Source organism: Pristiophorus japonicus, chromosome 5 (assembly GCF_044704955.1).
Source record: "Pristiophorus japonicus isolate sPriJap1 chromosome 5, sPriJap1.hap1, whole genome shotgun sequence".
Lineage (NCBI taxonomy): Eukaryota > Metazoa > Chordata > Chondrichthyes > Pristiophoridae > Pristiophorus > Pristiophorus japonicus.
The window spans coordinates 105,415,641-105,442,852 of NC_091981.1; the positions used below are offsets into that span (position 1 = coordinate 105,415,641).

The 27,212-nt window shown below is 44.4% G+C and overlaps 1 protein-coding gene and 1 pseudogene across 4 annotated transcripts in view; one reads left to right on the plus strand and one right to left on the minus strand.

Annotated features, from left to right (window-relative positions):
• Positions 1–27,212, minus strand: part of jazf1b (JAZF zinc finger 1b) — a 447,675-nt gene that overhangs the window by 50,248 nt on the left and 370,215 nt on the right. The gene's annotated exons all lie outside the window — the stretch shown is intronic.
• Positions 2,175–5,758, plus strand: LOC139263715 (transcription factor HES-4-A-like; annotated as a pseudogene).

Below are 27,212 nucleotides of genomic sequence, written 5' to 3' on the forward strand. Positions count from 1 at the left end.
AGATGACCTTGATTTCCTCTCGGGGTTTGGTGCGCCAACAGAGAACATGGCTTCTCCTATGCATCCCTTCAGAACAATCCCCAGAAAGTTCTCCATAACCATTTCATTCCTTAGCTGATTTGGGAATGAATCACTGCAAATGTGTGGAACGAGAACTTCAGGCTTCTCTGTGCCTGCAGCAATCGAGCTTTGATATCATGGTAGCTAAGGTAATCTTCTAATGACTGAGTCAGTTGTGGTAAGCCTGTCGAACTTCAAGCAGGCTTCATAAGAACATAAGAAACAGGAGCAGGAGTAGGCCATACGGCTCCTCGAGTCTGCTCCGCCATTTAATAAGATCATGGCTGATCACCGACCTCAACTCCACTTTTCCGCCTGATCTCCATATCCCTTGATTTTCCTAGACTCCAGAAATCTATCTACCTCAGCCTTGAATATATTCAGAGACTCAGCATCCGCAGCCCTTTGGGACAGAGAATTCCAAAGATTCCCAACTCTCTGAGTGAAGAAATTCTTCCTCATCTCTGTCTTAAATAGCCTACCCCTTATCCTGAGACTGTGACCCCTAGTTCGAGACACTCCAGCCAGGGGAAACAACCTCTCAACAACTACCCTGTCAATCCCCTCCAGAATCTTGTATGTTTCAATGAGATCACCTCTCATTCTTCTAAACTCGAGAGTATAGGCTCATTTTACACAATCTCTCATCATAAGACAGCCCTCTTATCCCAGGAATCAATCTAGTGAACCTCCGTTGCACTGCTTCCAAGGCAAGTATATCCTTAGACAAGGAGACCAAAATTGTGCACAGTACTCCAGGTGTGGTGTCAGACTTCCTTACTCTTATACTGCAACCCCTTGCAATAAACAACAACATGCCATTTGCCTTCCTTATTGCTTTCTGTACCTGCATGCTAGCTTTCTGTGTTTGAGGACACCCAAATCTCTCTGAACACCAACATTTAAAAGTTTCTCACCATTTAAAAAATAGTTTTTTTCTGTTCGTCCTATAGCGAATAACCACACATTTCCCTACATTATACTCCGTCTGTCACCTTACTGCCCACTCACTTAGTCTATCTATATCCCTTTGCAGACGCTGTGTGTTCTCCTCACATCTTACTTTCCCATCTAGCTTTGTAACTCGGTCCCTTCATCTGGGTCATTAATATAGATTGTAAATAGCTGATGCCCAAGCAGATCCTTGTGGCACCCCACTAGTTACAGCCTGCCAACTTGAAAAAGACCCGTTTATCCCGACTCTCTGTTTGCTGTCCATTATCCAATCCTCTATCCATGCGAATACATTACATCTAATCCACGAGACCTTGGGGCTGAAATTGAGCACCCACCCCAAATGGGGCGCACCTATCGTTTTTTCAAGTTTTTCTTCGCCCCAATCCATGGGGCGGAGAATCCGGAGAAATTCAGGACTTGGAAATGTTTTTCCGGTCGGGGCAGATGTCGTGGCGGTTGCGGGGCGTACACAACGTCACTCCTGTTCAGTTGACTCTTACAACACCTGTGTGTTGCCTTCCATGGAAGGGTCACTGCGAGCTCTGCAAGAATTTCACTTAGGCTCACTGGGCCACCAGGAAGGGTTTTAACAGGGCCAGTGGCCTGGCACCCAAGAGGGGGAGCCAGGCTGCCTGTTGGTGACCCGGCCGAACCTGGGGCATAATTGTCACTAAAAAAATCATGGCAACCGCAGCAACGCTACCTCCCCATTAAGGGCAGCCCGCCGCCCAGCCAAAGATAGCTTGTCAGTGGCACCGACTGGCAGCGGCACCTTTCCCATGGGGCAATTCCATGCAGGGGGCGGAAAGGGGTTGCCGCCGGTCGGTAAGGGGTGACGCATGCCTGACAAGGTGGGAAAACGGGTGGAGCGGGAAACCGTTCCCGCTGTTTCCGGCCCAGGGGCAATTTCTGCCCCCTTATCTTGTGTAATAATCTTTTATGTGACACTTTATCGAATGCCTATTGGAAATCCAAATATATTACATCCACTGGTTCCCCTTTATCTCCCTTGCTAATTACATCCTCAAAATAGCTATAATAAATTTGTCAAACACGATTTCCCTTTCATAAAACCAGGCTGACTCTGCCTAATCATGTTATGATTTTCTAAGTGCCCTGATACCAATTCCTTCATATTTCAAATGAGTCATATGACAATGGAAGGCATTGTAGGATTCAGTCATTGGGTAGGATCTCTGACATTGAAAGCAGATTTTGAAACCATAGGCCAAGGTAAAGTCGATCGATACCTAACCAAATTTGACAAGATAAAATAGGCACCTAAGCTTGTATCAGTGATTTGGCATGAACATTTCTTTTTGTAAACTTTTTAAAGAACTCAATAAGAGATCTATGATTTTGCCTTCCTCTGTGTTGTCCGAGGCTATAACAACATACAGCGGCACTTCCTTGTGAACAGGCAGGATTTTAACATGTTCATCTGATAGGCATGTTACTTTCAGGATCAATTGAGTACCTAAATTACATGATTATGACTTTCCATTACTGGAGCTGGTACTCCTGGTGGCTTGCATTGGAGTCCTAACAGTTCTTGTATAGAATTACGCAGAAATTAGAACAGGTTGTTCTGCCCAACTAGTCCATTTTGGTGCTAGCCTCCACATGACCAGTAGTCCTATATGTTCCCGTAACTTTTATTCCCCTTTCCTTCAATAACCTATCGAACCTATTTTTAAATGTTGACATGGTCTCTGCTTCAATCACAAACTCTGGTAGTGCATTGCCCAGCCTCACAACCCTCTGAGTAAAAAACTTATCTTGCTTTATGTCCTAAATCTCTTACTTTAAATCTTATATCCATGTCCTCTTGCTCTAGACCTATCAATATACTGTTTGTCAATGTACAAATGACTGTGGACATTTTTCTGATGTGGTAACCAACAGATTCATTACAGCCTTGGTCCAAACATAGACAAAAGAGCTGAATTCCAGAGGTGAGGTAAGAATGACTGCCTTTGATATCAAGGCAGCATTTGACTGAGTGGGGCATCAAGGAACCCGAGTAAAATTGAAGTCGATGGGAATCAGGGAGAAAACTCTCCACTGGCTGGAGTCATACCTAGCACAAAGAAAGATGGTTGTGATTGTTGGAGGCCAAGCATCTCATCCCCAGGACATCGCTGCATAGGTTCCTCAGGGCAGTGCCCTACACCCAACCCCTTCAGCTGCTTCATCAATGACCTTCCCTCTGACATAAGATCAGAAATGGGGATGTTCGCTGATAATTACAGAGTTCAGTTCCACTCACAATCCCTCAGGTAATGAAGCAGTCCATGCCCGCATGCAACAAGACCTGAACGATATTCAGGCTTGGTCTGATAAGTGGCAAGTAACATTCGTGACACACAATGACCATTTCCAACAGGAGAGAGTCTAACCACCTCCCCATGACATTCAACGGCATTACCATTGTCAAATCCTGGGTGTCACCATTAACCAGAAACTTAACTGAACCAGCCACATAAATACTGTGGCTACAAGAGCAGGTCACCACCATCTTCTCAAGGGCAATTAGGGATAGGCAATAAATGTTGGCCTTGCCAGCGATGCCCGGATCCCAGGAACGAATAAAAAAAGATCTGTTGTTGACAGCAGGAGATAAAGAACTAAAAACAGTATTCAAAACCAGTCCTGTATAGTGAAGTGGCAAAAGTTCATTCTCCATGCATAGGGACAGTATTCCTAGCTGATTTTTCCTCTGTGAGATGGCAGAAGTTCTTATATATACGTTGACACTGAAAAATGAGAGAAAATAATTAAAACCTGTATTTTTTTTCCCCTTCACTGTCTATACAGCAGAAAAAAGCTTGTGCATTCCATTAGGCGTGTGGGGATTTGAATCACTGAAGCCTAGGGCTCAAGAATTTAAATCATTTACAGCTTTGACATCTAACATTTACAAAAACAAAGTGCAGTTTACAAAGTTTCTTGGTGAAATTTCTATAGATCAAACAATATAAACTTGTGAGATTCAGCACCATGCATGAAGTACAGCAGAAATATTAGACAGACAGACTGGTTTAAAATAAAAGTCAGTTGGCTACTACCTCCCACTGATCTTTTTCCTTTAGGGCAACAAGGAAAGCCTGCCAAGTATTTAACTTATGAGCAGCCCAACCACTGCAGGTTTTCAGCTAGCTGGTTATGATTGAAATCAAAAGATGCAAAGAAATGGCTTTCATTAATGGATCATAGGCACCCTTAATTCACTTTAGATGAAAAGGACCCTAGTCTGATGCCTAAGCCGTTATAAATAGCTGCTCAATCAATTGTTAACATGGAAGGGGGCAGTTTCTTTTGATTAACGAAAATGTTTTATCTCCTCATTTTTCCTTTACTTCAATATTCCTGTTTCATACCCAATATGTACCTATTTTTGGGATGCAAAATGGGCATCCATCTGTTAGAGTGGGGGTAATTTTGGCTTTGTGCGAGTGTAAATTCGGTGATAGCAAATTGACAGCTCGAGGTCAATGGAAATAAAATTCGTGAGAGATGTTAAACGGGCTGCTGATTTGCTATCACCCATTTTACACTATCGCACAAAGTCAAAATTACCCCCACTGTGTCTCAAAGCAGTGCTGCAGAGTGAGTTCTCTGCGTTGGGTGAATTAGAAACTACCTCAACTTACTTGTAGGCAATGTAACAATTACTGTAAAGATACATATATTGCAATTCTCCTTCCAACCCAGGAAAGAAAAGTTAAACTAAAATGCCAGCCGACACAATGGAGAAGTTTTCCATTTCCCCCACTAGTGCTTCAGCAAAGCAAATGCACAAGTGAAAACAGAAAGGGGCCGAAATTGCCCCCCTCCTTAAGGCCCATTAGCACCTCTAAGAGCTGAATATCGATCCAATCTCTGCCCCATGGATTGGGGTGGAGAAAAACCTACTGAGTGCACCTACGTTTTGGTTGTGGGCATTTTCGGCCCCAAAATCTTTCAAATCAATCATGGAAAAACTCCGCAGAGCGAGTATGGCTCAGCTTAAAACTTTGATCCTTGATGTACCAGAAAAAGATATTCGAAGTTGGCGAAAGCAAATATCCTTGGGATGATAGTGAAACAACCAAGACATCTACATCATGTACATCGTGCTCCGAGTACAGATCCAACCGTCTAAGGCAAATACAGAGCGGGATTTAATGAGTGTGTTAACAAAGTGATTTGTTTTCTCCATCTGCAAAGGGGATGACACTGATGTCAGAACCCAGCTCCTAAGCCACTTGTCGAGCTTCCTGGGCCACAAGGTGGCAATGAATGATACCCAGCCCCCTACCAACCCAACAATTGTGCCAGGAGCCCATCTGCCCACCCACTACACGTCCATTTTCCAGCCACGGTCCCAGTCAACGGCAGGGTTACTGTCAATGTTCCGTCTAAGCTTTGAGGCTACACAGCTCTCTGCTGGTCCCATGCAGTTCGGGATCAGCTTTTTCAATGTAAAATTTTACGCATGCGTGAAACTGTGAATGGGCCGCATAGCCTCTTAAAGGGGCCATGCACCCAAAAAAGGAGAGGGGGAACATTGGTCACTGTGTCATTTAAACTGAGGCTAGCTGATGTCGTCTCCTGCAAGGTCTATGGGGAATTTCAGGTTGTGCCTTCTACAGATGGACACACTGCTTCCTTGATCCCTAACCCATCCTTTGCAACTTACAGTGGACAGATTACAACCATCGCTGTTATTCCCCTCCACACCAATGTAAACCTCCAGTGATTATTAACTCTGCAGCGTTGCCTCCAATCTCAACTGCATCTTCCATCCACAAAATAAGATTGTTATCATTCGGACTAAACACCTCTAGAGTTTCCCAAATGCACAAGTCCCGACAACTCCGAGTCTGTCTGGAGACCTTGCTGAACTGAAAGGACTATCTTTAAACTGATCAATTAAAACTGTCCCATTGATCGCACATCCGTACTTATCATTATAAGAAACATATTTATTTGTAAATAGAGTACTCTTTGATCTCAATATAATTGTTTTTAATGAAATATTTTACTGTGGGAATCTTGTAATAGATTTTGTAACCTAAATACTGGTGCGATGTACCAAATGTACCAAGGGTTAAATTATGAGGACAGATTCGATAAACCCGACTTGCAACCCTTTGAGTTTAGAAGGTTGAGAGGTGATCTAATTGAGGTGTTTAAAATGATAAAGAGATTTGATAGGTTGGATAAAGATAAATTATTTTCCCTGGCGGGACAAACCAGAACATGCGGGCACAATTAAAATGAGACTTAGTCAATCTAGGAGTGAAATCAAGAGCATTATTTCACATAAAGGGTAGTGGAAATCTGAAAATCAGCTGCAATATTTCTGGGACACCTTTTCCTCAGTTTCACCTGTGGCCACCACTCATACAGTAATATCACCTTGTTCCTTCTTAGCAGATACAGTGATTCATTCCACTTCAGATATCTGCCTTTCCAAACAACAAAAACATTCCAAGGCACTTTACAGGGGCATAATCAGTCAAAAATGGCACTGAGAAAAAGATGATATTGGGCTGAGGTAGATGTTATATATGTAAACTTGTATTTACTCTGTACAGCCACCAGAGGGCTCATCCCCTGGAGTCTCAAGGGATCCCATAATCCCTTGGGAGCACAGGTATTTAAGGAGGTTGGAGAGGCACTCTGGAGACCTGCAATAAAAGACTAAGGTCACACTTTACTTTGAGCTCACAGTGTTCAGTTTGACTCTTTCTCCATACATAACAGTAGGGACACAGGCAGGAGATATTATGGAGGTGTAAGTAAATCATTTTCATGATGGAGAGGATATGGGGTCGGAAATTCAGCTCAGAGTCAATTAGGATGCCACGGTTTCGAACAGTCTGGTTCACACTGACATGAAGTATGAGGCAGGGGCCAAAGACAATGGCCCTGAAATTGCGGTTTCCTGACAGCGCAAATTTATTTGTAAGGCCCCGCAACTTTTGGGTTTCCGCATTTGTTTGTTCATGTGCAAAATCCGGAACTTGCGATCTGTCAAGGTTGACAGCTTATATGAACCACATGGAAACACTGTATAGGTGGCACAGAGTTGGGCTATTTGCCCAACAACTGCCCAGCAATTGCTCACGAAATTTTTATGGCTGATAAAAGGATTTCATCATCATAAGAGTATCTATAAGCCGTAAATTAAACATTTAAAAATTGAAAATGGTGCACATACACTTTAAATTAGTTTATGCAAATATTGATTTAGATTAAGATGTTTCAAATTATTTTATCAAAAAATAAAATTTTTGCTGAGGTTGGTACAATGAAGGGACTTACGAATAAATTTGAAATTCAGTACATTTATATTTATTAGAATTGTCTAAATTGTTTAATTATTTGGGGATTCCATTGCATCTCATTAGGGGATTACATTTGGAAATGATTGCAATGGAATCCACCTTTCTCATTGGAGAACCGACCCTACGTGATCCCAGGGACGCTTCCAAACTGCTTGTGTCCCTTGGATCTATGGGCCTTTATGCTGACGTCCGCCTGGAGGCCCGAGACCCGAACTCTCCGCAGCCTGGAAGTAGGTTCAGATTTGTTTCGTGGGGCAGAGGTGTACAGCGGAGGTACGCCTTCAACCGCAATTTCTACCCGAATTACTTCAGACTTCCCAATGTTTGATTGGAGGAAATTGTTGATTATCCAGGACTGGATGTCTACACACAGGTAGTGGGTGTGGGAGCGATGGTTGAGAGAGGTAGTTCTAGGTGTCTGGGAATGCTGGGAACACGGTGGTCCCGCCGAATTTATTGGACATCACTATCATTTGTTTTACTCCGTTTCCTGCATGGCAGCCGGACAGATTGAGAGGCTGGTCGGCAGCAGGGCGGGAAAGCCAGTGGTGGAAGGCCGCAGCTGGGGACCGCAGGGGACGGTCCCCGATGATTGGAAAAGATCAGGGCATGGTGAGGGAGTGCTTGGAGCGCTGCAGCGAGGAGGGAGAGAAGGAGGGAAAGATCAGCGCACAGTGGGAAGGGATGGTTCGGAAGATTGTGGTGAAGGAGGCAGATCGCGGGAGGGGGTTGGAAGCTCGTGGGGGGCGGGTTTGGAAGATTCCGGGGGCGGAGGGCGTTGGCAAATCACGGCAGAAAATTTTCTTGCGGGGACAAGGGAAGCATTCCTGCTCCTCCTGGCCCACAAGCAGTGCTCTAAAAATAACTTAACCGCTGGATCCAGCAGCTTCCGCCTCCCTTTAGCTGCAGGGTTTCCCCAGTCTTGGAAAGCACAGCGAGCCAGCATTAAATTTAAATGACTCCCAAAATCTGAGGAATGAAGCCTCATTAACATATTATAATAACAGGCCCAGTTCTCCAGAGCAGATTACACGGATGTCCCCAAACCCGCCGCGGTTAAACTGGAAGTAGATGCGTTCACGCAGGTTGTAATCAGGTTTCATATACCAATTTAACCCCCCCTCCCGCCCGTCATGTGGAGTTAAAATTCCGCTCCCCCATTCCCATGTCTTTGGATGATGTCACCAAGCGACATCATATAGATTAGGAAGGGAGAGGAGCCAAGGACAGATCCTTGGGGGATTCCAGAGATAATAGTGTGGGGTGAGAAGAGAAGCCATTGCTGGAGATGCTATGGCTACAATCCAATAGGTAAGAGTGGAACCAAGTCAGGGCAATCCTGCTGAGCTGGAACAGAGGTACAGCATTGGAGGAGGATGGTGTGGTTTACCATGTTGAAGGTGGTAAAGAGGTCAACAGTTTAATGGGAATGGAAGGTCAAATGAGTAGGAGATGGGCTTCATGGACAAAATAAGCTTGAAGAAAGCATGAGGGGAGAGGAGGCAGACCTTTGTGGGAGCAGCATCGGGATCAGAGAGAAGGCGGAGCGGCGATAAAGGAGCGCGGCAGAGGAGGCCTGATACTGGAGTATGAGCGGCAGCGGGATCAGGGAGGCAAAATTTGAAAGAGTGACGTCAGAGTTAAAAAAGTGACGTCAGCACAAAGGAAGGAGTTGATTGGTGAGTGGTTTTTTTTAAGTTTTAAGTTTATTTCTGTTAAGATAGTAAACAAAGGCAAGAAACAAAAAGGGCCACACTACATCATAATTCTAAAAGGACAAAGGGTGTTAAAAAACAAGCCTGAAGGCTTTGTGTCTTAATGCAAGGAGTATCCGTAATAAAGTGGATGAATTAACTGTGCAAATAGATGTTAACAAATATGATGTGATTAGGATTACAGAGACGTAGCTCCAGGATGATCAGGGCTGGGAACTCAACATCCATGGGTATTCAACATTCAGGAAGGATAGAATAAAAGGAAACGGAGGCGGGGTAGCATTGCTGGTTAAAGAGGAGATTAATGCAATAGTTAGAAAGGACATTAGCTTAGACGATGTGGAATCTATATGGGTAGAGCTGCAGAACTCCAAAGGGCAAAAAACGTTAGTGGGAGTTGTGTACAGATCTCCAAACAGCAGTAGTGATGTTGGGGAGGGCATCAAACAGGAAATTAGGGGTGCATGCAATAAAGGTGCAGCAGTTATCATGGGTGACTTTAATATGCATATAGATTGGGCTAACCAAACTGGAAGCAATATGTTGGAGGAGGATTTCCTGGAGTGCATAAGGGATGGTTTTCTAGACCATTATGTCGAGGAACCAACTAGGGGGGAGGCCATCTTAGACTGGGTGTTGTGTAATGAGAGAGGATTAATTAGCAATCTCGTTGTGCGAGGCCCCTTGGGTAAGAGTGACCATAATATGGTGGAATTCTACATTAGGATAATGAATGAAACAGTTAATTCAGAGACCATGGTCCAGAACTTAAAGACGGGTAACTTTGAAGGTATGAGGCGTGAATTGGCTAGGATAGATTGGTGAATGATACTTAAGGGGTTGATAGTAGATGGGCAATGGCAGACATTTAGAGACCGCATGGATGAACTACAACAATTGTAGTCTGGCGTAAAAATAAAAAAGGGAAGGTGGCTCAACCATGGCGATCAAGGGAAATCAGGGATAGTGTTAAAGCCAAGGAAGTGGCATACAAATTTGCCAGAAATAGCAGCGAACTCAGGGACTGGGAGAAATTTAGAACTCAGCAGAGGAGGACAAAGGGTTTCATTAGGGCAGGGAAAATAGACTACGAGAGGAAGCTTGCAGGGTACATTAAGACGGACTGCAAAAGTTTCTATAGATATGTAAAGAGAAAAAGGTTAGTAAAGACAAACGTAGGTCCCTGCAGTCAGAATCAGGGGAAGTCATAACGGGGAACAAAGAAATGGCAGACCAATTGAACAAGTACTTTGGTTCGGTATTCACTAAGGAGGACACAAACAAACTTCTGGATATAAAAGGGGTCAGAGGGTCTAGTAAGAAGGAGGAACTGAGGGAAATCCTTATTAGTCGGGAAATTGTGTTGGGAAAATTGATGGGATTGAAGGCCGATAAATTCCCAGGACCTGATGGACTGCATCCCAGAGTACTTAAGGAGATGGCCTTGGAAATAGCGGATGCATTGACAGTCATTTTCCAACAATCCATTGACTCTGGATCAGTTCCTGTGGAGTGGAGGGTAGCCAATGTAACCCCACTTTTTAAAAAAGGAGGGAGAGAGAAAACAGGGAATTATAGACCGGTCAGCCTAACATCAATCGTGGGTAAAATGATGGAATCAGTTATTAAGGATGTCATAGCAACGCATTTGGAAAGAGGTGACATGATAGGTCCAAGTCAGCATGGATTTGTGAAAGGGAGATCATGCTTGACAAATCTTCTGGAATTTTTTGAGGATGTTTCCAATAGAGTGGACAAGGGAGAACCAGTTGATGTAGGTGTATTTGGACTTTCAAAAGGCTTTCGACAAGGTCCCACACAAGAGATTAATATGCAAAGTTAAACCACATGGGATTGGGGATAGTGTGCTGACGTGGATTGAGAATTGGTTGGCAGACAGGAAGCAAAGAGTAGGAGTAAATGGGTACTTTTCAGAATGGCAGGCAGTGACTAGTGGGGTACCGCAAGCTTCTGTGCTGGGGCCCCAGCTGTTTACATTGTACATTAATGATTTAGACGAGGGGATTAAATGTAGTATCTCCAAATTTGGGGAGGACACTAAGTTGGGTGGCAGTGTGAGCAGCGAGGAGGATGCTATGAGGCTGCAGAGTGACTTGGATAGGTTAGGTGAGTGGGCAAATGCATGGCAGATGAAGTATAATGTGGATAAATGTGAGGTTATCCACTTTGGTGGTAAAAACAGAGAGACAGACTATTATCTGAATGGTGACAGATTAGGAAAAGGGGAGGTGCAAAGAGACCTGGGTGTCATGGTACATCAGTCATTGAAGGTTGGCATGCAGGTGCAGCAGGCGGTTAAGAAAGCAAATGGCATGTTGGCCTTCATAGCGAGGGGATTTGAGTACAGGGGCAGGGAGATGTTACTACAGTTGTACAGGGCCTTGGTGAGGCCACACCTTTTGTGTACAGTTTTGGTCTCCTAACTTGAGGAAGGACATTCTTGCTATTGAGGGAGTGCAGCGAAGGTTCACCAGACTGATTTCTGGGATGGCGGGACTGACATATCAAGAAAGACTGGATCAACTGGGCTTGTATTCACTGGAGATCAGAAGAATGAGAGGGGATCTCATAGAAACATTTAAAATTCTGATGGGTTTAGACAGGTTAGATGCAGGAAGAATGTTCCCAATGTTGGGGAAGTCCAGAACCAGGCGTCACAGTTTAAGGATAAGGGGTAAGCCATTTAGGACCGAGATGAAGAGAAACTTCTTCACCCAGAGAGTGGTGAACCTGTGGAATTCTCTGCCACAGAAAGTTGTTGAGGCCAATTCACTAAATATATTCAAAAAGGAGTTAGATATAGTCCTTACTACTCGGGGGATCAAGGGGTATGGCGAGAAAGCAGGAATGTGGTACTGAAGTTGCATGTTCAGCCATGAACTCATTGAATCGCGGTGCAGGCTAGAAGGGCTGAATGGCCTACTCCTGCACCTATTTTCTATGTTTCTATGTCTAGTCTAGTAAATAGAGGCATAGCAGGGCAGCTCAGTCCCATGGAATGCATATCCTGTGCCATGTGGGAAGTCCTGGACGACCACACGTGTGGGAAGTGTCGCCAGCTACAGCGGCTTGAGATCCATGTTTCTGAGCTTGAGTCGCAGCTGGAATCATTTCGTGGATAGCATGTTTCAGGAGGTGGTCACCCCACAGCTTAAGAGTGTGCAGGCAGAGAGGGAATGGCTGAGCGCCAGACAGAAGAGGAGGACCGGGCAGGTAGTGCAGGAGTCCCATGAGTGCTTCTCGCTCTCCAACCAGTTTTCTGTTCTGAGTATTGGTGCCTCTGGGGAGTGCAGCCAGAGCCACGTCCACAGCACCACAGGTGGCTCAGCTGCATGGGGGGAGGGGGTGGGGAGGGGAGAGGAAGAACAGTGGAAGAGTAATAGTGGTAGGGGATTCGATAGTTAGGGGAGCAGGCAGGCGTTTCTGCGGCCGCAGACGTGACTCCAGGATGGTATGTTGCCTCCCTGGTGCCAGGGTCAAGGATGTCACTGAGTGACTGTAGGACATTCTGAGGGGGGGGGGGGGGGGGGGCGGAGGGTCAACAGCCAGAGGTCATGGTCCATATCGGTACCAATGACATAGGTAGAAAAAGGGATGAGGTCCTGCAGGCAGATTTTAGGGAGCGAGGAGAGAGATTAAAAAGCAGGACCTCAAAGGTAGTAATCTCTGGATTACTCCCAGTGCCACATGCTAGTGAGTACAGAAATAGGAGGCTAGAGCAGATGCAAGTGTGGCTGGAGAGATTTTTTTTTTTTAAATTCGTAGCCAATCGTTCCAATTCTTTGTCAAATCACAAACGCCAGAGGTCACCTTGCACACATCAAGGATCACTCTGCGCCAATGCTCTTAGCCAAAAGGCCTAGAGCCACTGCACCGTTCCTGGAAGTACTGCAATACCAGGTTCGTGCCATGGAGGTGGATGGGTCAGGCCCCCCACACACCTCCGTGGAGGTGGATGGGTCAAGCTGGAGAGATGGTGCAGGTAGGAGGGCTTTAGATTCTTGAGGCATTGGGACTGCTTTGGGGGAGGTGGGACCTGTACAAGCCGGACGGGTTACACCGCAAAGGAGTTGGGACCAATATCCTCGTGGGGGGTGGGGGTTGCTAGTGCTGTTGGGGAGAGCACAGATGGAATTAATTATTGGGCAGATTTTCCAAAAAATCCACCAGCGCCGGATTGCCGCCCAAAATACTAAGATTTTCAAATTACCGTCGGTGAAAAATTCCATTAAAAAAAGAAAAGAATCTGCCTGGCGAAAAAAAAATGGACCTTACACCCCGATTCTCGGCGGAAAATGGAATCTTGGGCCGATTGGGCGGTTCTTAAAAATAATGGGCAGTAATTACTAAAATTTACACCGAGGAGAAAAACACACATAAATATTTCTTCAAAAAACGTAAAATTAAAAAAAAAATCAGAAAACATTCTCAGCACCCTTTTCACCTTAATCACTAAGAGAATTAAAAAAAAAATGATTGAAAACCCATTAACTTACCTTTCTTTGCTGAGCTACTTACCTAACACCCAGCTCCCACTGCTTCTCGTGGCATTTTTTTTCAACTTACCCACGGGTCACCGTTGAGTCAAAAATCGGGCGATAGCGGCCTATGGGCAGTGCATGCCGGCGGTCCGCTCCCCAGTGGTATTTCAAAACCACCAGCGGAACTCAGTTGTGGAAATTTTCACTGACCCAGTTCTCGCTCAAAACAACCAAAACCGCCGAGAAACTGGGCGGCGATGCAGTGGAAATTCTAGCCCAATATCTATTACTGAGACATGGCTGAAAGAAGGGCAGGTCCGGCAGCTCAACATTCTTGATTACAGGGTTTTTAGACAAGATTGAGAGGGGGATAAAAAAGGAGGGGGGTTCGCAGTATTAAATAAAGAAACAATTACAGCTATGAGGAGGGATGATAATGTTAGAATCATCAAATGAGGCCATATGGGTTTAATTGAAGAACAAAAAAGCAGATGGAATTCAATGTGGTGGGGAGAAAACTGAAACATGCTTCGAACACAACAATGTCTCCGCAAGTTCCTACAAATCCCCTGGGAGGATAGGCGCACCAACATCAGCGTCCTCATTCAGGCTAACATCCCCAGCATTGAAGCACTGATCACACTTGATCAGCTTCGCTGGGCAGGCCACATAGTCCGCATGCCAGATAAGAGACTCCCAAAGCAAGTGCTCTACTCGGAGCTCCCTTACGGCAAACGAGCCAAAGGTGGGCAGCGGAAATGCTACAAGGACATCCTCAAAGCCTCCCCGATAAAGTGCGACATCCCCACTGACACCTGGGAGTCCCTGGCCCAAGACCGCCCTAAGTGGAGGAAGTGTATCCGAGAGGGCACTGAGCACCTAGAGTCTCAACGCCGAGAGCATGCAGAAATCAAGCGCAGGCAGCGGAAAGAGCGTGCAGCAAACCCGTCCCACCCACCCCTTCCCTCAACGACTATCTGTCCCACCTGTGACAGAGTATGTGGCTCTCGTATTGGACTGTTCAGCCACCAAAGAACTCACTTCAGGAGTGGAAGCAAGTCTTCCTCAATTCCGATGATGATGCCTATGATGGTGAGGGTTCAACTTACTGCTGCTCCTCCTGGCCCCACAAGAAAAGTAAAACAATGACTGTGCCTCTCTTGTCCCTGACTCCTCTTCCCGCTATGTTTGCTTAGTGGGAAAACCACAACGGCTTTGCCACTTAGACCTATGGTTAAAATAGCATAAGTCAGGCCCTGATTATGTCATCAGAGACTGATCTGTCTATTTAAAGAAGGGCCCCGCTAGTTTTCAGCAGGTGGCCTTTGAACCTGCTCAGAAGAACAAGTTAAAATCACTGCCTGAGGGATTAGTGGGTGAGTTCTATGGGCTATTTTAACTCCCCGCCTGCAAGGTTTCCGCAGAGCATGCAGGGTGTTTTTTTGCAATTTTGAGCTGAAACCGGAAAAGAAGTATGTTATCTACTGCTGATAATCCATTTTGTTGGTCTGAATGACTCTGAGCTCTTAAAGGTGAGATGGAAGTAAATAAATCTTCTTGAACTCATCAGAACTTTCCAAAAATAAATTGTACATACCTCGTGTTCTTGAGCATCTATGGAGCTAACACATGGCAAGTTAGGTTCATGATCCTTATCTGACTTGTGTCAGTATTAGGTTTCACTGCATAAGCAGTTAGGTCCAAATCTCAAAATCAGGTTTAACATTTGCAACAAAATCAATATCTGTGACATATCCTGATTGCCAAGTCCTTGTTAGGAGTCGTTATACAAAAAATAGTACACTAAAGCTATTTTATACTCAGAAAAACAACCCAAATTTGGATCATATAAACTAGAAGTAGACAGAACCAACCAGAGGCAGCCTATGTGCTTGGCATATTATAAGATTCAATTAAAGACAATACTTATAAAGCGGTATACCTTTTTTGATCATTTGACCTATACCGAGACCAATTACTTTACACAGACTGTTGGGGGCGGGGACAATTTTCAACTTCAGTCCAAAACGGGTGTAAGTCTGGCACCCGCCCAAGGCTACAGTTGGGAGACCGTATGAGTTGCAGGTCTCATTTGAATTTTACCAGTGAGCTGAGGAGGTCACTGCTTTCCAGTTTTGGACTGTGGAAAATTGGCCAGCGTCTACACAGAGTCAGCCGGCAGATAGGGCCTGTTGGCAGGGGCAGAAAAGATCTGGAGAAGGCAAAAACAGGTTGGCACCAGGCTGGAAGATTTTTATGAAGTCAGGAGGAGCATGAATCTTATAAAAAGCCCAAAGTTGTATCTATTCCTGAGTTCAAGCATTTCCCTACAACAGTAACTATGCCTCAGTCGGGAGAGGCCAGCATCGCGAGAGCGGAGCGAGCGCGGGACTACAAAGGGCGGCGGCAGCTTGGAGCAGTGTCAGTCGGGAGGAGGCCAGCTGCAGCAGGGGCAGAAAGTAAACACAGAAGTAAAAAGAAATCGAAGTGTGATGTCACAGCCAAGCGGGTAAGTGATTGGCTGGTGGATTGGTGAGTATTTTATCTTTTTCTTTTCTTTCGGTAGGAAACATTTGGCATTGATGCAAGTAAGTAAGTAAATATATGTGATCCTTATTATCTAAGGAGAACCAGTTCATTAAATCATTAATGTTTACTGAGTAGTTTCTGGGTGTGTTTTGCTAAGGTTTAGACTTTAGTTCTACTTGATAGTTGCGGGTATAACTAGAGGGATGGCAGTGCAGCTCAGTCACGTGGATTGCACATCCTGTGGCATGTGGAAAATCCTGGATGCTTCGCGCAGCACAGACGACCACGTGTGCAGGAGATTTCCCCGGCTGCACCAACTCAAGCTCCGTGTTTTGGAACTTAAGCGGCGGCTAGAGTCACCACGGTGCATCCGCGCAACTGATAGCAACGGGCACAGCACGTTTCGAGAGGCGGTCACCCTACAGCTTAAGAGTGTGCAGGCAGATAGGGATTAGGTGACCCCTGGACAGAAGAGGAGGACTAGGCAGGTAATGCAGGAGTCCCCTGAGTCCATCTTGCTTTCCAACCGGTACTTTGTTCTGAGTGCCGGTGGGAGCGATGGTGGCTCTGGAGAGTGCAGTCAGAGACAGATCCACGGCACCACGGGTGGCTCAGTTACACGGGGGGGAAGGAAAAAGAATGGAAGAGCTATAGTAGTAGGGAATTCCATAGTCAGGGGAGCAGAAAGAGGTTTCTGTGGCCACAGACGTGACTCCAGGATGGTATGTTGCCTCCCTGGTGCCAGGTTCAAGGATGTCACTGAGCAGCTGCAGGGCAGTCTGGGGGGAGAGGGCGAATAGTCAGAGGTCATGGTCCGCATCGGTACCAATGACATAGGTAGGAAGAGGGATGAGGTCATGCAGGCAGGGTTTAGGGAGCGAGAAGAGCTATTAAAAAGCAAGACCTCAAAGGTAGTAATCTCCGGATTACTCCCAGTGCCACGAGCTAGTGAGGACAGAAATAGGAGGATAGAGCAGATGAATACGTGGCTGGAGAGATGGTACAGGAGGGAGGGCTTTAGTTTCCTGTGGCATTGGGACCACTTCTGGGGGAGGTGGAACCTGTACAAGCCGGACGGGTTGCATCTCAACGGAGCAGGGACCAACATCCTCGCCGGGGCCGGGGGGGGGGGGGGCTGCGGTTGCTAGTGCTGTTGGGGAGGGTTTAAACTAGCTTGTCAGGGGGATGGGAACCTGAGAATTGATTCAGTAGGGAGGGGAGAAAAGCGGAAATTAGAAAGCAAAAATAAAGAAAGTGAGTTTGAAGGAGAGAGGAAACAAGAAGGAAAAAAAGGGTAAAAAAAACAAATTTAAAGACACTTTGTTTAAATGCACGTAGCATTTGTAACAAAATAGATGAGTTGACGGCACAAATAGATACAAATGGGTATGATCTGATAGCCATCACAGAGAAGTGGTTGCAAGGTGACCAGGACTGGGAATTAAATATTCAGGGGTATTTGACAATCCGGAAGGACAGTCAGAAAGGAAAAGGAGGTGGGGTAGCTCTATTGATAAAAAATGGAATCACTGCAATAATAAGAAACGATATATGCTCAAAGGATCAGGATGTTGAAACAGTTTGGGTGGAGATAAGGAATAATGGGAAAAAGTCACTGGTGGGCGTAGTCTATAGGCCCCCGAACAGTAGCAACTGTGTTGGTCGGAGCATAAACCAGGAAATAGTGGGGGCTTGTAAAAAGGGAACAGTAATAATCATGGGTGATTTTAACCTCCATATTGATTGGACAAATCAAATTGGTCTAGGTAGCCTTGAGGAGGAGTTCATAGAGTACATAAGGGATGGGTTCCTTGTGCAGTATGCAATGGAATCAACCAGGGGGCAGGCTATCCTAGATCTGGTCCTGTGTAATGAGACAGGATTAATAAACAATCTCCAAGTAAAGGGTCCCCTTGGAATGAGTGATCATAGCATGATTGAATTTCAAATTCAGATGGAGGGTGAGAAAGTTGAATTTCTAAACAGCGTTCTAAGCTTAAATAAAGGAGACTATGAAGATATGAGGGCAGAGTTGGCTTAAGTGGACTGGGAAAATAGATTAAAGTGTGGGACGGTTGATGAACAGTGGTGTACATTTAAAGAGATATTTCACAACTCTCAAGAAAAATATATTCCAGTGAGGAGGAAAGGGTGCAAGAAAAAAGATAGCAATCCGTGGCTAACGAAAGAAATAAAGGACGGTATCCGATTAAAAACAAGGGCATACAAAGTGACCAAAACTAGTGGGAGGATAGAAGATTGGGAAGCTTATAAAGGCCAGCAAAGAATGACTAAAAAAATTATTAAGAAAGGGAAGATAGCCTATGAAAGTAAACTAGCACAAAATATAAAAACATATAGTAAGAGTTTCTATAGGTACATAAAAAGAAAAAGTGGTTAAAGTAAATGTTGGTCCCTTAGAGGACGAGACCGGGGAATGAGCAATGGGGAACATGGAGATGGCAGAAACTCTAAACAAGTATTTTGTATCAGTTTTACGGTAGAGGACACTAAAAATATTCCAACAGTGGATAGTTAAGGGGCTATAAGGGGGGAGGAACACAATCACAATCATTAAGGAGGCGGTGCTCAGTAAGATAATGGGACTAAAGGCAGATAAATCCCCTGGACCTGATGGCTTGCATCCTAGGGTCTTAAGAGAAGTAGCGGCAGGAATTGTGGATGTATTGGTTGTAATTTACCAAAATTCCCTGGATTCTGGGGAGGTCCCAGCAGATTGGAAAACTGCAAATGTAACGCCCCTATTCAAAAAAGGAGGCAGACAAAAAGCAGGAAACTATAGACCAGTTAGTCTAACATCTGTGGTTGGGAAAATGTTGGAGTCCATTATTAAAGAAGCAGTAACAGGACATTTGGAAAAACAAAATTTGGTCAGGCAAAGTCAGCATGGATTTATGAAGGGGAAGTCACAAGTTTGACAAATTTGCTGGAATTCTTTGAGGATGTAACGAACAGGGTGGATAAAGAGGAACCAGTGGATGTGGTGTATCTGGACTTCCAGAAGGAATTTGACAAGGTGCCACACAAAAGGTTATTGCACAAGATAAAAGTGCATGGGGTTGGGGGTAATATATTAGCATGGATAGGAAATTGGCTGACTAACAGAAAACAGAGCGTCGAGCTAAATGGTTTATTCTCTGGTTGGCAATCAGTAAGGTGTGGGGTGCCACAGGAATCAGTGCTGGGACCCCAAACTAATTACAATCTATATTATCGACTTGGAAGAGGGGACTGAGTTTACTGATGATACAAAGATGGGAGGAAGAGTAGAAACATAGAAACATAGAAAATAGGTGCAGGGGTAGGCCATTCGGATCTTCGAGCCAATAAGATCAAGGCTGATCATTCACACCTCAGTACCCCTTTCCTGCTTTCTCTCCATACCCCTTGATCCCTTTAGCCGTAAGGGCCATATCTAACTCCCTCTTGAATATATCCAACGAGCTGGCATCAACAACTCTCTGCGGTAGGGAATTCCACAGGTTAACAACTCTGAGTGAAGAAGTTTCTCCTCATCTCAGTCCTAAATGGCCTACCCTTTATCCTTAGACTGTGTCCCCTGGTTCTGGACTTCCCCAACATCGGGAATATTCTTCCTGCATCTAACCTGTCCAGTCCCGTCAGAATTTTATATGTTTCTATGAGATCCCATCTCATCTTTCCAAACTCCAGTGAATAAAGGCCCAGTCGATCCAGTCTCTCCTCATATGTCAGTCTAGCCATCCCGGGAATCAATCTGGTGAACCTTCGCTGCACTCCATCAATAGCAAGAATGTCCTTCCTCAGATTAGGAGACCAAAACTGAACACAATATTCCAGCTGAGGCCTCACCAAGGCCCTGTACAACTGCAGTAAGACCTACCTGCTCCTATACTCAAAACCCCTAGCTATGAAGGAAAACATACCATTTGCCTTCTTCACCGCCTGCTGTACCTGCATGCCAACTTTCAATGACTGATGTACCATGGCACCCAGGTCTCACTGCACCTCCCCTTTTCCTAATCTGCCGCCATTCAGATAATATTCTGCCTTCGTGTTTTTGCTCCCAAAGTGGATAACCTCACATTTATCCATATTATACTGTATCTGCCATGCATTTGCCCACTCACCTAACCTGTCCAAGTCACCCTGCAGCCTCTTAGCGTCCTCCTCACAGCTCACACTGCCACCCAGTTTAGTGTCATCTGAAAACTTGGAAATATTACACTCAATTCCTTCATCCAAATCATTAATGTATATTGTAAATAGCTGGGGTCCCAGCACTGAGCCCTGCGGCACCCCACTAGTCACTGCCTGCCATTCTGAAAAGGATCTGTTTATCCCGACTCTCTGCTTCCTGTCTGCCAACCAGTTCTCTATCCATGTCAATACATTACCCCCAATACCATGTGCTTTAATTTTGCACACCAATTTCTTGTGCGGGACCTTGTCAAAAGCCTTCTGAAAGTCCAAATACACCACATCCACTGGTTCTTCCTTGTCCACTCTACTAGTTACATCCTCAAAAAATTCCAGAAGATTTGTCAAGCATGATTTCCCTTTCATAAATCCATGTTGACTTGGACCGATCCTGTCGCTGCTTTCCAAATGCACTGTTATTTCATCTTTAATAATGTGTGAGGAGGACATAAAGAGGCTAAGTGAGTGAGCAAGAATTTGGCAGATGCCGTGTAATGTTAGAAAGTGTGAGGTCATGCACTTTGGCAGAAAAAAATCAAAGAGCAAGTTATTATTTAAATGGAGAAAGATTGCAAAGTGCTGCAGTACAGCGGGACCTGGGGGTACTTATGCATGAAACACAAAAGGATAGTATGCAGGTACAGCAAGTGATCAGGAAGGCCAATGGAATCTTGGCCTTTATTGCAAAGGGGATGGAGTGTAAAAGCAGCGAAGTCTTGTTACAGCTGTACAGGGTATTGGTGAGGCCACACCTGGAATACTGCGTGCATTTTTGGTTTCCATATTTCCAAAAGGATTAATTTGCTGTGGAGGCAGTTCAGAGAAGGTTCACTAGGTTGATCCCGGGGATGAGTGGATTGAGTTATGAGGAAAGGTTGAGTAGGTTGGGCCTATACTCTTTGGAATTCAGAAGAATGAGAGGTGCTCTTCTAGAAACCTATAAGGTTATGAGGGGGGCTTGACAAGGTAGATGCAGAGAGGATGTTTCCACTGGTGGGGGAGACTAGAACTAGAGGGCATGATCTTAGAGTAAGGGGCTGCCCATTTAGAACTGAGATGAGGAGAAATTTCTTCTCGGAGGGTTGAGGATCTGTGGAATTCGCTGTCTCGAGAGCTGTGGAAGCTGGGATATTAAATAAATTTGACAGAAATAGACAGTTTCTTAAACGATAAGAGGATAAGGGGTTGTGGGGTGCGGGCAGGGAAGTGGAGCTGAGTCCATGATCAGATCAGCCAAGATTTTATTGAATGGCAGAGCAGGCTCGAGGGGCCTTATGGCCTACTCCTACTCCTATTTCTTATGTTCTTATATGTACTTTGTTGGCTGTAAAGTGCTTTGGGATGTCCTGAGATTATGATAGGCGCTACATAAATGCAAGCTCTTTCTTTATATGCAATCATAGGACTAGGATTTGCATATTTAAATAGCCTGTTTTGGGTGGGAATGCTGAACAACCATTTGAAGGCCTGCCTGAAAATTGGATCGGTGTCCAAGATTTCCACCAAATTTCCTCTGCTCCCCTTTTGGTTTTACTTTTTAACTTTTCTAACATTCTAGCTCTGTGATAAATGTAACGGTATCCTGCTGCCACTAAATCCTTTACTTGTTGCACCTTCCTCAAAGCGGTACCCATTGCCATCTAATTTCCAGTCTGCAGAACTATTTTTATGTTTTTAGCACCAGCTTATGTTTGTTTCCTTTGAATACCATCAGCTAATTATTTTACAAGCTCCTCTCCAAAATCCCTCTAGAGTTTTCACCTGACCAGTAATTGGTCAAACTATACAATTTTGCATCATCCACAAGTGCAGAATCCTGCTCATAATGTCCCGAATTAAGTTAATGAACAGCAGTAATGCAAGGTGATGTGTTAGTGCAACCCCATCACGTCCTCACTGTCTATCATTGGATACAAACATATTATGCATATTCCTACCTGACAACTCCCAAATAATGTAGCCATGACTGAGTTTTGATTAATCTACCGGTAATATTCATTCTTCAAATTTTACTTAGCTTTACTCAGCTTTATTAAAGAATTTGGTTTAATTTAGATTTTCGGTTATTGCAGCGCACATATGTATCATGACCAGCAATGGATATGATAAGTAAGTGAGTGACTGGATATTTCAGGTGGAATATGGTTAACCTAATAAATGTATGTTTGTCACATCACACTGCCAGCTATAAAAATGTTGGACAAAATTATAAACATCCACATAAAGCAAAGACATAAAGAAAAAACATGAATACTGGAGATTTGAAATAACAGTGAAAAATGCTGGAAATGTAAAGGTAGTTAATCAATAACTGAAATAAAGAGAAAGAAAGGTTTGTATTTTGAACATGATTCTTCGTCAGAACCCAAACTTTAACCTGATTTGCTCAGTATGTTGCTGATTGACCTGTACAGTTTTTCCCATATCCTTTGTTGTACAGTATTTCATATAAAAAGACTTATGTAGGGAAAGACCAATAAAATACAAATCCTACATTCACTGTCAAGAATAGTAAACATCATAAACAGGCACTAATTGATGATCTGTAGTTTTCTATCATACAAAATTACTTTTTTCTGTTGTGAGCCAACTATAATATATGATATATCACTGCACTTAGAATTGAATTAAGTGTTTTAAGACATTTCAAAAATGATAAAGCATGTTATAAATGTAACTATTACTTGTATTTTAATTATAAGCATTCTAACAGAATGTGTCACGTCCAGCATAGAAGAAAAAGAAACATAGAAATTTTACAGCACAGAAGGAGGCCATTTCAACCCATCGTGTCCACACCAGCCGACAAAGGGCCGCACGGCTTTCAGTCAGCAGCCCTGAAGGTTACATATAAACCTATGAACAATGAACAATGGCGGAAAGGTAAAGAGCACCCAGCCCAACCAGTCCGCCCCACACAACTGCGACACCCCTTACACTGAAACATTCGACACTCCACCCCAACCGAAGCCATGTGATCTTCTGGGAGGGGCAAAAACCAGATAAAAACCCAGGCCAATTGGGGAAAAAGAAATCTGGGAACATTCCTCTCCGACCCATCCAGGCAATCGAAACTAGTCCAGGAGATCACCCGGGCCATATTTGATTCGATTCCCTGCAGTACTTACCATCATATCTGTGCCAGCCAACAAGAGGTTATCCAGTCTAATCCCAATTACCAGCTTTAGGTACCAGGGTACGGCACTAAGTGCCCATCCAAGCATCTTTTAAATATGGTGAGGGTTTCTGCATCCAACACCCTTCCAGGCAGTGAGTTCCAGACCACCACAACATTGTGTGTGAAGAGGCCCCTCCTCAAATCCCTTCTGAACCATCCACCAACCACCTTAAAACTATGCCCCCTCCACCAATGGAAATAGGCCCTTGCTATCCACTATATCCAGGAATCTCAAAATTTTGTACACCTCAATGAGGTCTCCTCTCAACTTCCTCTGTTCCAATGTGAACAAACCCAGCCTGTCCAATCTGTCCTTATAGCTAAGATTCTCCATTCCAGGCAGCAACCTAGTAAATCTCCTCTGCACCCTCTCTAGTGCAATCACGTTCTTCCTATAATACAGCGACCAGAACTGTACGCAGTACTCCAGCTGTTGCCTCACCAGAGTATTATACCATTTAAGCATAACCTCCCTGCTCTTGTATTCTATGCCTTGGCCAATAACGGCAAGCATTCCATATGTCTTCTTACCCACCTTAGCCACCTGGACTGCTACTTTCAGGGATCTGTGGACTAGCACGCCAAGATCCCTTTGTTCATCTACACTATTAAGTGGCCTACCGCTTAATGTGTATACCCTTTCCTTATTAGCCCTCCAAAAGTGCATTATCTCACACTTCTCTGAATTAAATTCCATTTGTCACTGCTCTGCCGACTTAACCAGTAAATTGATATCCTCCTGCAGACCATAACTTTCCTCTTCATTATCAACCACGCAGCCACTTTTAATGTAATCGGCAAACTTCTTAATCATACTCCCGATATTCAAATCTAAATCATTGATATATACCACAAAAAGCAAGGGGCCCAGTACTGAGCCCTGCGGAACCCCACTGGAAACATCCTTCCAGTCACAAAAACATCCATCAACCATTACCTCTAAGCCAATTTTGGATCCAACTTGCCACTTTGCCTGGATCCCATGGGCGTTTACTTTCGTGACCAGTCTACCATGTGGGACCTTATCAAAAGCTTTGCTAAAGTCCATATACACTACATAGTATGCACTGCCCTCATCAAAAAATTCAATCAGGTTAGTCAAAAATGATCTTCCCTTAACAAATCTTTGCTGACTGTCCCTAATTAATCCTTGCCTTTCCAAATGTAGATTTATCCTGTCCTTTAGGATTGTTTCCAATAATTTTCCCACCACTGTAATTACTCGGCCTATCTCTTTCTCCCTTATTAAACAAGGGTACGACATTAGCAGTCCTCCGGCACCATGCCCAAATCCAGAGGACTGGAAAATTATGGTCAAGGCCTCTGCTATTTCCTCTTTTACTTTGTTCAACAGCCTGGAATGCATTTCATCCAGGCCTGGGGACTTATCTACTTTCAAAGCTGCTAAACCTCTTAATACTTCCTCTCTCACTATGTTTATTTCATCCAGAATTTCACACTCCTCCTCGATAGCAGTATCTGCATTGCCCCTTTCCTTTGTGAAAACAGACGCAAAGTATTCGTTAAGAACCATACCAACATCTGCCGCCTCCACACAAAGATTACCCTCACGGTCTCTAATAGACCCTACTCTTTCTTTAGTACCCTCTTGCTCTTAATATATTTGTAGAACATCTTTGGGTTTTTCTTAATTTTACTAGCCAAGAATTTTTCATACTCTCTCTTAGCATTCCTAATATCCTTTTTAATTTTACCTCCTGACTTTCTATATTCCTCCAAAGATTCTGTAGTATTTAGCCATCGGCATATGACATAAACTTCCTTTTTTTTCTTTATCCTCCCCTGTAAGTCCCTAGAAATCCAGGGGGCTCTAGAATTGTTATTCCCACCCTTTTTCTTGGAGGGCATATGTTTGGCCTGAGCCTTCCGGATCTCCTCCTTGAATGCCTCCCACTGTTCCGACTCTGATTTACCCACAAGTAGCTGTTTCCGGTCCACTGTGGCCAAATCGCTCCTCAACTCAGCAAAATTAGCTTTTCCCTAATTTAGGATTTTTATTCCAGACCTATCCTTGTCCTTATCCGTAACTAACTTGAATCTGACTGAATTATGGTCACTGGCACCCAAGTGCTCTCCCACTAATACCCCTTCAACCTGCCCAGCTTCATTCCCCAAAACTAAATCCAAAACCGCCCCCTCTCGTGTTGGGCTTGCTACATACTAACTAAAAAAGTTCTCGAATGCATTTTAAGAATTATGCACCCTCTATATCCTTCACACTGTATTTGTCCCAATCAATATTAGGATAGTTAAAATCCCCTACTATTGCTACCCTATGGTTTTTTGACTTCACAGCAATTTGCCTACATATTTGCTCCTCTATCTCTCTGTTTGGGGGTCTATAATACAAGCCCAGCAGTGTGATCGCCCCTTTTTTGATATGATATACAATTATCTCCATATGTGAGTATGACCACAATTCGCTCATGACAGTTACATGCTAATTATCTGGTCATTTATGGGTAGTCAAAACATATTCTCTGTATCTAATCAATTTTCTGCCAAACTTCAGTTCCTCTTTAAAATCGACAAGTCAAAAATTGACATGTGTGATTTTCCTGACAATGTATTTGCAAAATAAAATTAATTTTACTGAAAGAAAATTACCAGATAATCACAACGGCTAAAAATTGAATTGAGTAGAGCCACCTGTTAATGCTCGCGAGGGGCGCTACCGGAGCGGTAAAGAGTTATCGCCCGAGCGCAGCGATATTGGCGCCGCTCGTGAACTTGATTATGTTTTTAGCGGCGATGCTAATAATTAGCGGCAGGCACTGTAGCGCCAGTGTTCAACGCCCCAGAAGCAAACATCAATGACTTCGTCTGCCTTAGCGTCTGCCATTTATCGCGCCAGAAAAAGCAGTTGTTCACAGCTGTCAGAGAAGCTCCGGGCTGCTAATGAAAGGGATGAGCAGTTGGGTTTTATCAGGTAAAATTTCTTTCCATGGATTTCACTTTCTTTGCTCTTCCTGCTGTTCAAATTAGCTCCCTTGCATTTTTTATTAAGTTTTCAGGTGCTCCAGTTAACCTCCCCTTTGAGCGCCAGGTTGGCGATTAGCATGATTAAGGCATTCAGCCCAGCACTTAACATGCTGTAGAGTGGCTGAACACTCAGCAGGAAGCCCAGGTTTGTGCAAGGCGAGCTCCAATTAAAGCTAGCCTCCACTTTTGAAAGGCAGTCTGCACCTTTTAAAGGAGGAGCAGTCTGCCTGTAACAGCTCATTGAACTGGCTGGGGAAGAGACGAGAGGAGAAAACAAAAATTATGTCACAACACGGGAGAGAGCATGCGACTAGGTTCTCCGATGCAGCACTGGAGGCCATGGTGCAGGAGGTCAACTCGAGGAGGTAGGCGGTGTATCTACAGGGGGCCAGGAGGCACTCCAGGCAAATGTGTAAAGTCCATTGGGAGTAGATAGCCGCTGTGGTGAATGCCAGCAGAGTAGCCTCGAGGTCCTGGATGCAGTGCAGGAAAAAGTTTAATGAACTCACACGAGTGGTCAAGGTCAGTGAATTCATCTTCAAATGCCATATTGCACCATCTGCACCACTAGCTTCACACACTGCTCAATGCATCACACCTCCATCACTCACATAAGAACATAAGAAATAGGAGCAGGTATAGGCCATACAGCCCCTCGAGCCTGCTCCACCATTTAATACGATCATGGCTCACCGATCATGGACTCATGTCCACTTCCCTGCCGGCTCCCTAT